Source organism: Rhipicephalus sanguineus, chromosome 8 (assembly GCF_013339695.2).
Source record: "Rhipicephalus sanguineus isolate Rsan-2018 chromosome 8, BIME_Rsan_1.4, whole genome shotgun sequence".
NCBI lineage: Eukaryota > Metazoa > Arthropoda > Arachnida > Ixodida > Ixodidae > Rhipicephalus > Rhipicephalus sanguineus.
In genome coordinates this window covers 155,679,817-155,692,182 of record NC_051183.1, presented here as the reverse complement: position 1 = coordinate 155,692,182, position 12,366 = coordinate 155,679,817, and the positions used below count along the sequence as shown (strand labels likewise).

The 12,366-nt window shown below is 44.6% G+C and overlaps 1 long non-coding RNA gene across 1 annotated transcript; it reads left to right on the top strand.

The window, feature by feature from the left end:
- LOC125759535 (uncharacterized) lies at window positions 1–2,861 on the top strand. Its single transcript, XR_007417109.1, has 4 exons — window positions 1–85; window positions 152–223; window positions 2,249–2,313; window positions 2,678–2,861. It is a non-coding gene; the product is annotated as an uncharacterized LOC125759535 (long non-coding RNA).
- Window positions 2,862–12,366: the final 9,505 nt, after the last annotated feature.

Genomic DNA, 12,366 nt, shown 5'->3' with positions numbered 1-12,366 from the left:
CCTTTTACAAGACTGTCGCCGAGTGGAGTGTACGGTACATTGTGGACTGTAAAGCTGAAGAGTGCACAGTGGATGCCTGATTTTGGTAAGTTCTAGAATATTTCTGAATTACACAGCTAGGTTACTTCATTACATGACGTCTTTTACGCAGGAACCGAGTGTGATCGTCTGGGCGGTGTGTTCACTCTGCGGGGATGATGGCCAGAGGAAGGATGATAGACAGGTATGTTTTACGCTATGCTCAATGCTTTCTGTGCACTTTATACGGTTGTATGAAGCATTCACCATGTGCGTTCACTACCTACAACTGCAACGGGTGGATGAAGGCGCGTTGCTTTGCGCGATACTCCGCTCGCTTCTATAACGCAAGCGTTTCTTGTCATGGCGCTCTTCTTCCTTGGCTGTTGTTCCATTATTCCAAGAATGCCTGTCGCTCGGCCCACCCGCTTCCCGCTTGCTGGCGTGGGAGGGTGGAGGGGGCACACAAAAGCGCCGCTACCGCTTCTCTACCCGGGGGCTGGGTGACCTTGGGGACGTCTGCGCGATGTATGTGTCGCAGGGAGGGCCGCACTCGCGTTTTCCTTTTGGGCGTAAGAGACCGGAGGGGGGGGGGGGGGGGGGGGGAGGACTGCAGTACTTGAGAGCATGGCCCTTTCCCTTAGACTTGACGGGGCCGCGACCGAGAGGAGAAAGTGGCCCGTTCTTGGATTCCGCCGCTCAGAAGCGATCGCAAACCGAAGGAAGAATAATTTGCAAGATTTTTTGTAGCCCAGTTGTGATTCTGTAAATAAACTTCTTAGCGTCGTCGAAAGTTATTGAAATCGACTACAGCTGTATACTGCACGAGATCATCGCCTGAAGCTACTTGTACGATGGCTTATCACTTCGGAAATAGAACTGCTTTAAACATAACGTTCATCGCCTAGCCTTCTCATGATGCAGGTACAAATGAAGTAACTCTTCAGGAAACTCAGTAATAATTGGCATGTAGTACGCGGGGAGGAAGATATAAAAACACGCTGCGGTGCTCTGCAGTGGCGTGTGTTTGTGGCTTTCTCCGCGACTACTGCACCGCGCTTGTTTTTGTTAGAAGTTAGTTGCACTATGGTTAGGATTTTAATCTGACTGTGCAAGGTCGTTGCTACGAGAAACGAACTTGCGTTGGGTGAACCCACTTGAAGATAATACAAGTCAGTGAATTACGTTATATTCTGGTACTAACACCATGTGTACATTAATTTGAAGTAGCACAACATGTTTATAATTATCAATTCTAGACAAATATGCCAGTTAGTTGCGTTTGGCAAGGTGCCTTTTGTTGCAATATTTGTGTTTGAGAAAAATGATGTGAAATATTTTTCTCGTCGTTATATTGTTTCCTGAAGCATACTGGTTTATATTAACAGAAGTTGTTGTAATGGTTAAGCAGCACTGTTCCAAGAGCTTTTTATCCACTGTGCTGGGGTGGCAAAAGCACACCTCAATTATGTGCTTATCTAAAGTTCATGTTTCTTTTGTGAGCTTTTCTTAAGGCAGCATGAAACTGAAAAAGCGCTCTTATTTGCAGGTTGTGCGACTAAGATGTAGCATTCATTGTGAGAGTGCTACTTTAATTTTATGAAGTAAATATTAGGGGAAACAAATCTAAATTCTCAGATGTAACTATGTGTGCAGAAGTTTACAGAAGGCTGACAAAAGTGGTTAACGTTTTTTTTTTATGGCTTGCAGCACTACAAATTCAAACTGATATTCCAGGCATTGATTGGCTTTAACACGACTAGAATTACTTTCCTAAACGGCTCAAATTCATCATATAATACAATATGTAAAGCTCGGCATTATGGAGTGTGCACATGGGCCACACATACTCTTATTTTATCAATTTATGCATTTTATATTGTGTAGCAAAGCTGATGTAATTTTCGTCATTTAAATGACCTATATGGTAATCTGCGTTCTCCAACCACATAGTGTTTACTAAGTACATAAGTTTCTGAAAGTTCGGCTTGCAATGGCACCATTACAGTTGTCTGCCATGAGCCGTTGCTCAGGTTATACCTGTTCTTATAGCGCAATCTGAGTCCATCATTCAAGGCCCTTGCTGGTATATAAACATAGACTTGCCTGAATACATTGTATGTATTGTGTGTGAGCTGTAAGGTCTGTGTGGTGCGCCAACTCATGAATGTTTTCTGGTATCCTTTACATATGTACCCGGTGATCTCACCTGTTCGTGGAACTGAAGCAGACGACAGCTTGCAGAAGAAGATGGGAGCGTTCTACCTGTGAGCCTGGTCGAGTTTATATTTTATGGTAGGCATTTGTTTCAATCTTTACAAAAAGCTTGGACATGTTGCGCCTGCTCATGAACCTATTGCACCTTTTTTGAGGGAATTCTAAGATCAAAGAAACAAAGACGTAACTCCATTAATGTATACTTGATGCTGGACTTGACCTTCTGTGTTGTTTTCCTGTTTTCTAACAGGATTTGCTGAAAGTTTCGATTGGAAATGCGATATAAGATGCAGTTTTGACTAACTCTAACTTCACAAAAGTGTTTTTTTGTCAACTATCTGCACGGGGCCTTGGCAGTACATCTAAGTGTTCTAAGGTGCACGATGTGTTGGATAAAGTTTTCTTTGCAACTCTTATATATTTAATGCGATCTTTCGTGCAGGATACACATGCATGGATACACCATACATGGATTCCCTACAAGGACCCTGCGCATCAAAAGCAATCTGTCATCAATGTTAAGTAGACAGATTAAATGAAACGAAGATATGACAGGTGTACACCATATTTTTCTTTCATTTAACCTCTGCATGTTTCCCAGTCAATAAATGTATTTATCCATTTTCTTTTGTTGAGAAATGTCTTTGTACAGCACAAGTGTTGTAGAAGGTGCATACATGCACTTTCGTATGATGCTTGGCTGCATGTGTATCAACCAGCAAACACATTGTCAGGCACAACTAATATGTGATTCCGTACTATCATCCGGACATATCATCAATCTTATCATGCACTGTAATAGTTCTGTTTCAGGAATGTTATGAATGTTATTGGCCACGAAGCACAAGCTTGGCCGAGGGTCATTGCAAACAGGATGTTTCATACTCACAAGAAAGTCACTCATAAGGACACATTAGAATGACGGTGGCCAATATGTTTTTGAATGACATTATGAGTACATTAAAACAATTTTGAAGAAATACATTAGAGAATCAAATGAGTGTTGATGTCAACGGTCGTTTCATGCTCACTAGACTATCACATGTTAATACGCATCAGACTATCACATGTTAATCCGCATCAGACTATCACATGTTAATACGCATCAGAATGATCGGCCAATATGTTTTTGAATGGCATTTCAAATACATTACAAAATTCTGAAGGGACACATTAGAGCGTCAAATGACTGAAATGTCAGAAGTCATTAGACTTTCTTTTTGAACTCATCTCACATTTTCATAAGGGTTCGTTCGCGCACGTCGGCCGTTATTTGTAGAGATGGATCGTTCAGGAGCGAGGCGGATCTTTTGAGCTGCTCAATGTAAAGAGCGAGTGATCCGCCGCTCAGTTAAAGTGAGCGGCGGTTCCTTGGGAGAGGGGAAAGCCGGTTCAGACTCGCTCAGCGAGCCGCGCTGAACCAACGCCGCCTGGTGTTGGTTGAAAGTGGTTGAACCGTTCGGTCCGTTTCATTCACGTTATGAGGCGCCATTTCGCAATGCAAAATGTAAGTAGAAAATAAGTATTACGTCAGGCACGCACAGGTCAAGCTTCGCCTGCCCCCATTTTGCCGATTAGGACAAGGGCTCATTATTTCACTGAAGCCAACACAGCAAACATGAATTGGACGGACAGCTCGTACGATCACATCATATTTTCTGTACAACACAACGCTATCTTGAACCACAGGTATCTAAGGCTTTCGCCTTAACAGATGCGATATAATCGTTAATCTCAACAATGAAACCTCTGTCGATACAAGCCTACGAATTATTCTCGAATATGAGCTGGAGATTCAGCACAATTTACCGATTGCGGAGAAAAACCAAAGAGCTAAAATAACTTTTTCTAATTTCGGGTAATTTGTTAGAGGTGATTTTACGTACTCACTTGTTAACTTAATCGGTAGCGTGATAGTTTTTTTATTTCAGTCCTCATACTTTAGCCGGCAAATGCAGTTTACTCGCAGCTCACCTGTGCTATGTATCTTGCATGCGTTTTATTGTTCGCAGGATGCTGGGCATGGCAACAGCCTTGCTGAGGAAGAACCTCTACAATGCAATGACGCTTCTGATGTTTTTTGCTGTTGTGTTGGTGCGGAACATGCAGGCCCAAGGAGCTCCTTGTTTTGCGTGGTGCCGTCCCTACTGCAAATCTTTAGAGTGGAACTATGGGCGATGCGTGTTCGGATTGTGTTTCTGCTGGTTGCCATGAGGTTCCTCTACGCTCTCTGTGGAGACACACTTCCCTATATGCGAAGTTGCACATATTGAATAGAAAAGTGCCTGGGGTGGTTAGTCGATTACCATTGGTACTGATGAAGGTATCTGTCTCTTGTGTATCAGCAAGGTAATTGCTCTGTACTAACTCCACCTGGAACTCCTGATGATTATTTTATTGTAAGAACTCTAGACACTTTCGCGTGGTTTTCTTTGTAACGCTAGTGTCACGCCAGACCTTCAACCAAGTTCCATCTGATTTTTAATATATTTAATTGCTGCTTACTACAACAATGCCCTAGAAGGCCATGATCGCGCAAAACATTCTCTGCAATGTATTTATGAAGTCTAATAAAGACTGCATTTGTGCGCAGTGTTGCACCTAAGTGTAGTGTATTTAGTTCTTGTATATTTTTCATTGCAAGCACCACAATGGTGGAACGGTACCTATATGTACACATGGGCGCTGTGGAATAAAGTAGTAACATGAATGTTTTCCTGCGTCAACTTTCGTGTCGTGCTCTATTCAAGAGCGTCTAAAGCCGTCATTACATTTGAGAAGAAGGCTAACAGAAGAGGCGTAACAGCCTTTTCGTTCCCGCAAAGTGCTTTTCCGCCCTCGTACTATCACTTCTATTCCTGCACTACCCGCTCTTCTGGCTCGTCCTTGGTCGAAGTGGGCACAAGTATTACGAAATCGCATCCTCCCTTCAAAATAATCTCAATTCTCGGCTGAGCGTCCTACACTCTAAGGCAAAAGAGTGTGTGGTTCATCCCTTTGAGGACTCATTGGGCTGCCACAACGAATAATTCTTTTAAGTACTAATGGCCACCGGTCTAACAGTTCGTCCCCATGCTGTTACTCTTACAAGCTCAATGTTAGTCCTCAGATCACCTCAATGAGCTAAGATTTCGTCCTCACATTTACACATTACCGGGCAACAGTTAGTCTCCACAGTCGCACATCGCCAGACCAACAGTCGGTCCACTCAATACTCTTTGCGGATGATCTCCAGTTCAGATAATCTGTTCATCCCCAGGGATGGTTTTCTACAGTTACTCTCCGCAAGGCTAAATAGTTCTCTCGCGTGTTTTTTTTCTTCAGCGGTGACCAACAAATGGCGCTGAAAAGAACACGAGAACAAAAATTTTTAGTCTTGCGTGCTTCACTGCTTTCGGAGTCCATGCGAAACAGAAAAAATGGCCATGAAATGTTTTATTTTTTGTATACATATCAACGTTCTCCTTTCTTTCAGTGATTTCGTTGTCAAATGTTCAATAAAAGGCCAGCCGCGTTGTCTTATCTCGTAGAGTCCTCTTTCTGAAGCTGCTGCAGCAAAACCGGTAGATGACTGGCATCGCACTCGCCAGTGCATACATGACTCGGCACGTTTGGACAACGGCTGCGTCCTGAAGAGCACAAAAAGATTGCAACTAGTTAGTCCCACATGATAGCAATACAAATATTATTTGACGGGGTTTAACGTCCTAAAACCACGATATGATTATGCGAGACGCCGTAGTGGAGTGCTTCGGTAATTTCGACCACCTGGAGTTCTTTAAAGTGCACCTAAATTTAAGTACACGGGCTTCAAGCATTTTCTCCTGCATCAAAAACAGCAACGGCGTTCGCAGGGGCGGGGCGACGATCTTTGAAGCGCGCAACACGCGCGCACGTCGCGCCATCTATGTGGCCACTAAGAAAGCATGCTAAATCACATGGTGTATATAAATAGCTCGCCGTTAGCAGGCTGAGAGGCGGTGCCGTCGTGGCCTAACGTCTAACGTGGCGGGCTGCAAAGCGAGAAGTCGCCCGTTCGATTCCGCGCGTCGGAAAGAAGTTCCTAATTATTTTTCTTTGTGGCCTTTCTATATATATACATGCTTATACATATACGGTGAATGACGGCGACGGGGACGCACATTTTCCAGCCGAGACTGTCCATGTAATTGCTGTCACAATAAAATGCGGCCGCCGCGGCTGGGATTCGATCCCGCGACCTGCGGATTGGCAGCTGAGCACCATCACACGTGATAGCATGGATACACCCACATGGCAAAATACGCTCAAGGTGAAATAAAAACATACGCCTAAAATATCGCATGCAAATAATTTCACCGTGGTATCACACATCATCGAAGACGCATTTCGAGCGACATAGTGCATCATCTCAAGTGCGACCGCCGCAGCCATCATGCCGGGGCGCCACGAACATGTTGGCGAATTCGCTGCGAGAGAGGTCGTACAGCTCGAGAAAGCCCGCCAGTCGCCGCTGCTGTCAGCGAACCGCCGATTTCGAGCTAGCGGCAGTATAGACGCCAGACTCTGCCCAGGCGGCGCTGCGAAAAACTAGAGTTACTGTATATGCTACCTATAGGTAGCAGAGTTGCGCCACTGTTTTCCGGACGCCGCTCTCTCTGCCTTCGGTGATTCCAGCAACGCTATTCGCCGAGGGCCGTCACGTGGTCATAGGTGGCTTCTTGCGCTGCGGAGAAGCCAACCAACACTTCGCAGGCGACGCCCGACACCGCCGACACTCCGCATATTCCGGACGCTCAAGCGCGGTTGACATCGGCGCTGTTGTTGTTATTCTCGCCGCGCTTCTTCGGTGCCGCTGGTCGAGAGACGAGTCCATGTGACAGACGTGTCCATGCGATAGCCCATGTGATAGATGCATCGACAGCTCTTGCGCTATGACGGGGTGTTGTGCGCCGCACTGTCACAACCGCAGTGAAAATGGTAAGGCCTTTTTCGCGGTACCACGAGCAAAATCTGATGTACAAGTACGCCGCCGACTCCAGTGGCTGCTGCGTATGGGTCGTGACAAGCCGCCTCCGAAAAGAGCTACGATATGCGAGGTAAGTGTCCTTCGCTCAGCATGAGTGTCGTTCTTGTGTTTATGCAACTGCATATATCAACGTTCAGTATGTGTGCGTGTCTACGACAAGGCTTTGTTTTGCGATCATTTACCAGCAGTGTGGAGTTTGTATACGAGGGAACACTGCAAGTTTACTGAAATAGTTACAGGGCAGTGGTAACAGTTAGAAATGTCATATCATCGTGTTGCCGTTGTACCAGACTCTTCCACCTCTCATCGTGATAAGCATGATTGTTGTTTCATTACTTGTCAGCTATTCGCTTTGGAGTATTTCGATTCGGTCGTGTGCACTTGCTTTTGTTGACGTTACTCTGTTGCGAACCAGAAATTGCAATAAAATGCATCTTGTTGCTTGGCTCGGGGGCAGTTTGCAATGGTGGCGCAGCATTAACGAAAATTCGTGGCTATTCGAATTCGCTTTAGAGGCTGAGTTTTCCTGCATGTGTATAACAGTTATTAGAAACCACCTGTAGTGTCACATTTAACTCAGCCTTGACACATGAATGTAGCTTTGCTTCTGTAAACTTGCTGTTCGCATGCCCGTGTCAGAACGCTTTTGTTACCTTGATAAGAACTACTTCGAACAGCAGGAATGCTGTGACCAAGACTATGGTTACTAGACAATGGTTTCGTAACACCATGATGCACACTTAAGGAAGAACACTGACAAGCAAGGCATTTTGTTGCCCACAATGCTAAATTACAGCGGCGCGCATAAATGCATAGTACTGTAGTTCTATTATTCAATTAGTGCAGTGGAGTCTAAATCCTTGATACGTAGTTTCATGCCCTAACTGTTCATTAATACTCTGCATAACTATAGGATCACTTCACTCATGACCAGTTTGAAGAAGACAGTCTAGCAGGGAGGAAGCGACTAAAGCCAGCTGCAGTTCCAAGCATTTTCTGTGGTGATGTCACATCGAAACATCTTTTCAGCGTATTTTGCTTTTTTTGCTGACACTATCATTTTTATAGCTCTAGGAGTGTCCAGCACTAATTAGCAAAACTCAGGACCCGGCCTCCAATGAGGACCTTCGGGTGCGTTGGCGGGCCGCGCTGCTCAGCTCAGAACTAGACAATCAACTCTGGGCGATCCAGCAGGCCAAGGAAGCTTCTGAGAGACACGGTCTCTCGGCCGGCTCTTAGGCGGGAACCCAGACCGGAAACGTGCAGGAACTTAATAAAGTTAGTCACTCACTCTCTCACTGACCAGTGTGCCGTAGTATCTGCAGGTGGTGGATCGTCATCGACACCTGCCTGTGGTGAGACAGCAGAGTTATCGCCATTAATGTTTGGTAAGCATCTACTAAAGTTCATCATTTGTCGAACTTACTGTTATGCATGAGTACTGTTCTTGGACCTACATATCGGCTTTACATTTCCCCGTCTTGAAGACATGAAGACGCAGCAGAAAGTGGATGCACCTGAATCATCTACTGGTGCTGATGGTTCGCATTCATCTTCAAATGGTGAGACTGATGTCTACAATGTTCAGCTGATCGTGACTAAAATGAGACGCTTACAATGTTTTATGTTTTATGAATTCTTATTATAGCAGGTGTGATGCCTGAACTCTCAGCTACACCTGGTACGCATGCTGCGATTACCGTTGGGCATCCGTTGCTTTCACTGTCAACAGGTGAGCAAATGGGCCACACTCTAACAACTGGCTTTATAGTTACTTTTCAGTTCCATGCTTGGGTAGACATATGCATATGCTCAGTATACTTTGCGACTGTCAAACAACCAATATTATAGCATGGCAGCTTTTTCTGAGTTAGCCTTGACACGGATATGCTTGATAATTTCATTGTGTGTTTGCCTTTGCAGGAGTGACTGGGGCACAGCAGCCCACTGACTGTTCCTAGAACATGATTTCTGCTTCACCAGGTCAGCTGGTTACTTCGGCTTTTCATTAGGCAAATTGGAGCTTGTTGTAGTCAGGCAGAATTAATGTTGTATTCAGTTACTCCCTGAAATGTTCTAGAACACTTGAACAAGCATTTTAAAGATTGTCGAAGTGTAATGATATCACAGCCTGGAGCTCTGCCATCAGTATATCACGCAGTTACCTCCTTTACAGTAAGTACGCTACTATTGATGAAGGTGTCAGCAAAATAGGCCTAATAATGTTGTAATCTTACGTTACATCTCACCAAAGAAAATGCTCGGAACTGTAGACTGTACAACTTTTTTCCTTCCTGTTAGCTTGCCTTTCTTAAGCTTCATGAGGGAAGTAAACCTGCATATATGCAGCATAATAATGACCAGTTCAGACATGCAACTTCATATAAAACACTTAAGATTTTGTAGCATTGATTCAGCGGTAAGCATAGGTTGGTAAAGTCGCGCAAGAGTCAACTCATACAGACTCAGATCGAGCTTTGAGCCTGAGTCGGAAGTGAGTGTGGTTGAGTGATATTTTGATGTGAGTATGCGTCTGGGTGAGTAATATTTTGGTGAGCTTGAGTCTGGTAGAGAAACATTTTGGTGAGTCTGAGTCCAAGTCAGATCTAAACGGGAAATATGTTTCTTGCACAAGTCTGAATGAACTGTACATCTTTGCTGACGTATGGTCCTATCTACTCCACTTCAGAATTACTATCAGCATTATGTAGGTCCACGTTTATAGTCACGCTTATTCACATATACTTCAACGGATTGGCATTCATGTTATTCCAGCTCAATATTTATTGATCGGAGGCATGAGTTACGGAGGGGTAGAGTTACTGTGGAGGGGCTGCCTTGACCGCCCCCTCCCCCACTGATCTGAAAATTCTTTCACAAGAAGTTCCTGATAAAAACATCTCGTGGGAGTCATTCCTTTAAAAAAAGTTTTCTTACTGGATTGCAGCCACTAATAACTCGTATTTGAAGGTACGAGATCAAAAGGTGCCAGTAAAACACAGATAATGTAAGATGTTGTTAAAGAGCAATGACTCCATGGTTCAAAGCGTCCATATGCGTTAACGAACTCATGAGTGAATTCACTCAGACTCGTATTGAGTCGGAGTGAGTAATATTTTGGTGAGGTTGAGTCTGTAAAAGTCCAGTTGAAAAACATTTTGGCGAGTCTGAGGGAGCCCTAAGCGTAAAGGTGAGTCTGAGTGAGCTCCATATGTTTTGCCGACCTATGGCAGTAGGACAACTGTTTGCTCATCTGTGCAAGCTGCTGCAATTTAGTATTGTTGGAACATGACAGCTGGTTTTTTAATGTTGTACCTGAACCTTTTGAGGGTTGAGTTTTTTCTGGAAACGCATCCCAAAAATCTGTATTTTTTATTGCTGAATGAAATTTTTCAGATGAATCTATTTCAGAAAAAAATTGTCTACAAATTTTTGGTTGACACTAAGATGACAAAAAAAAACGCCAGGCCTGCGCTGAAACCGCAGCACAGTCACAGCGAAAGCTGGAAGAGCGGCGCTTCTAGAGCCCGTTGTAAGCTCTCTTGGGGCTACAATACAAGTACACTAGAAAGGTACCCACTACGCCATAAATCACACTTTTTGTGAAGTTGGGAAGCACCTGCTAAGCTATTATTCGTCATTCTGCGGAGAAGCGAGACACCAGCTACACGTCTGTAAGGCATTATGAGCACTTTGTTGACGCCACGACTGATGACGATGAAGAATTATGGCTCAGTCCTTTGTAATGGGTTGGACGATTTAAACGGCCCACCAGTTATGTAATTTGCATTGGGTGACGCCCGGTCGCTATTTCCCTTTCCCGTTATGCTGTATAACGTACGTTGACGTGGAAGAGGGATGGGGGGGGGGGCGAAGAATTTTACTGAGACCCCGAGGAAATGGATCATGCGCTTATGGGCTTCCTTGGCAACCAATACGAGTGCACTTGCGAGGAACCCACTACGCTCTAAATCATTCTAATTTTACTGAGACCCCGAGGAAATGGATCATGCGCTTATGGGCTTCCTTGGCAACCAATACAAGGACGCTCGCGAGGAACCCACTACGCTATAAATTATTGTAATTTTTGAGAAGTAGGGCAGCAGGCACTGTGCCATTTTTCGTCATTCTATGGAGAGCCGTGGTAGCTGCTAAACGCGTGTAAGGCATTATGCGCACTTTGTTGATGCTGTGCCTGATGACGATGAAGAATTATGGGAGAGCCCTTTGTAATGGGTTGGAAGCATTCAACAACCTACTCGTTGCGCAATTCGCATTGTGTGACGCCTGGTTACAGAATTCCCGTTGTGCGACGCTTGGTGCTTATTTTACTCTTTTACCACGCTATATTGCATATGCTAATGTGGTTCCTTCCCGACATGAAGCCTGTACAGGACCTTTCTGCAAAGCAGTTTCAAGCACCGGTATGGCTCAGAGGTTGAATACTGGGCTCCCACGCAGAGGGCCCAGGTTCGAACCTCGTTCCATCCTGGAATTTTTTTTCTTATTTAGTTTTTTTCTTATTTCGAGCGATACTGGTTACGGACACCGGCGGCGGCGGCGGACAACTACGGCGCCAAAAACGGCCGGTGAAATTATCTCATAACAGCTTTCGCTGTAAAAATTCATTTGGGTTGTTACATACACATGGTTTATTCGTAACAGCAAGATAAATTGTAAGAAACCTATACGACGGTTAAAAAATTATGCTTTGAAATAAACGTCTGTGTAGTGCACAGACGTACAAAAGTAAGTGCCCAAGGTGGCGTTAAGTGGAGGGAGGAAAGCCACTTTTGATCCAGTCGGCATTGTCTCGCGTGCACGCTTTTTGAGATGTTCACTCATCAACATATGAGTCTTAATTCGTAGGTAACTTCTCGTATGATGAGCTGACATTTACTGAATCAAATTCTCATTCGGCAGTCGAGCGTCGATTCGGTAGAATCGCCGCTAGACTCACTTGGGCAGAGAAACCGGCACGCACTTCCATAGCGAGTGCAAACTGAAGGGACAAGTGCACTGAAGAAAACTGTGTTGTTGTGAGCGCGTCCGGAAAGTGAAAACAAGTCCAAAGCCTATAATAATCCTTCGTCTTATCGCCAAGGGGATGCAAGCAGTTTTTG